We start from the raw sequence: 2,537 nt of genomic DNA, 5'->3' as shown, positions 1-2,537 counted from the left end.
CAGGTCCAGCTGTGTATTTATTTCTGCCTTTAGCCCAACCACGAGCACACAACAACGCTGCTTGCCCATGACAGGGCTTCTATAGAGGACAAGTCTGGGGCTGGGAGTTTGTGGTCTGTACCTCTGGTGGGTGCAGACCATTGTAATAGCTTCTTCACTGGATGCTGGAGTGATCGATTAATGTGGTCTGCACCAGTCAGAGGTTCAGACCCCACACTTAAACAGGACCATCAAGGAGTTTTAACCCCCACTGAGCTACCAGGGATCACAGCTCCCTTCCCTACAGAAAGTGAAGCAGATGGGGGTGGGTGCAAAACAGAGCATAAACACGTTAGAAATATCATATTACACACTAACAGCAAACATTACTCATAGATACACTACCCACTGCCAGCAAACATCACACAAACACACCTCACACATTACAAACACCACAGGGAGCAGAACGTGAGTCACTGAGGGCTATTAACTACGCTCTGAATTTTCACAAATTAAATTTGAATGGAAATAAACAGAGGCAAAATGTGTTTACTATATGTGGACAGGTGAATTTTTCAAAATTTGCTTTTTTGTCTCAGCCTTTTTTTTTTTAATTCACATTTAATGTGTAAAAATTTGTTGTGACGAACCTACTGTTCACCTACGTTGGATACATGTCTCCCCAGGCTTTCACCTGCTCTGAACAGACTAACAGTATGGATTAACCCTCCAACCCATGTCGCACAGCCCAGCGCCTGACCATGGAGTAACCCTTAATCCTCATCGAACTCTAAAGTGGATCACAGAGTCATGGCGATCTATTAAAACTTTAACTGGAGCACTTTCAGTCTAATTCAGGCTAGCCACATCCAATCCGGGTGTTTTTGGACAGCATGGTTGCTCCAGAAAGACCTTTTCAGAGATATATGCCTCTGTATTATTATGTGTTTTATGTATTGCACTGTGTGTTGGAGAGATAATTCAACTGAGCGCTAACTTAATTATCACCAAGACACAGATGCCTGGGGAGGCTTGTGTTGTTATGAATGAAGACCTCACGCTGTTGGTCTGGGTATAAACCTGTGTGTGCTTGACTCAATACAGTTTACTCATCACTAAATCTCAGCTAGTGTTTGGGTGAGACAGCGGTGCTTCAAGCAGGATGGTATAATCACTCTGGAGCGATATACACTGGGAACGGTCAACTTAGGCAGTAGTAACCCATCTTGTCAAGGGTATACCACCACATCTGTAATTTAGTGAGTAACCCTGTCCAGTGCTCTAGCCAAGCACCCAAGTATGATGATAATTTCTATGTCAGTACAGGTATATTGGGCAACTGTTTTCATTCCTTAAACATGTAAATCTATTAATTTCATGCAAATATATACACATACAGCTATATACCTGTAATTGTCTCATTTATTAATATTATAAAGCACTGCAGAATTAGTTCGTGCTATATAAAATATGAAAATAATACATTAGGGCTCGCAATTTCAGCTCCCAACTAGCAAGGTAAACTTCATCCCTGGTAAGTATGCCATGGATTTTCCAGGCTTGCAATGGCAAGTAGGATAGGACTTGAAGATTGAATGTGTATATCTCTCTCTCTCCACCCAGGACATACTTAAAAACGAGAGAAATCTCAATGTATCTTTCCTGGTAAAATATTTTATAAATAATATCTATCTAGCCTCAGACCAAATGCGAGGTGCCACAAAATGTAAAAATAAAGTGACAGGGTGAAGTTCATATATCACTTCACAAAGCATTGTGTCCAATCAATTGCGTTGGTAGTGTTGTGGATCCAAATAATGATCTTTGTTATATTCAGAGGAAGCCCAAATTGTTGTTACAAGTGCACTTGGAGAAGCGAGAATTAGACACCAGACACCTGTTGGTATTCAAAATAAGCCTCTGCTGTTTTATTCATCAGCTGGGTTTTATACATTAAAAATTAAGCGCTTACGTGCAAATACTCATAGAACAGTAATCGGAAGGGAGTACAGATAAGACATAGGGATGAACGTCATGTACACATAACAAATAAGTTCCAAAGTAAGAAAAAACAAAAAGATTACAGAAGAGACATCTCAGGTGAATGCTCTCTGCTCCCGGAACTAGACATATATGGTCTTAAGTGTTGTGTTAAGCATCAAGCATTTCCTTTCCTGAGTCCAAGTTAGCCAATTTTATTATAGGATACCATTACATGACACCTATAAGCTTGAGCCTTGGAATCAAGATAAATTATATCACAGTAGACAATGAATGGAAGATTGCAAATGTGGTGGATGTAGCAATACCAAGTGACCATACCATCAACAAGAAGGAACATAAGGTTGACAAACACCAAGGGTTAAAATTTTAAATAAAAAGGATGTGGAGAGTGAAGGTAGTAACAGTCCCGGTGGTAGGCGGTGCACTTGAGGTAATAAAACCCAAGTTGAGAGAGTGGTTTCAACAGATTCCAGGTGGGGCATCCAAATCTCTGTCCAGAAGAGAGGAGTTCTTGGACCCAAGTATGAACAATACACAAAATACCACCTAGAGGG

The sequence above is a fragment of the Pelobates fuscus genome, chromosome 2 (genome assembly GCF_036172605.1).
Source record: "Pelobates fuscus isolate aPelFus1 chromosome 2, aPelFus1.pri, whole genome shotgun sequence".
NCBI classification, from domain to species: domain Eukaryota; kingdom Metazoa; phylum Chordata; class Amphibia; order Anura; family Pelobatidae; genus Pelobates; species Pelobates fuscus.
This window is presented reverse-complemented; position numbering follows the sequence as displayed.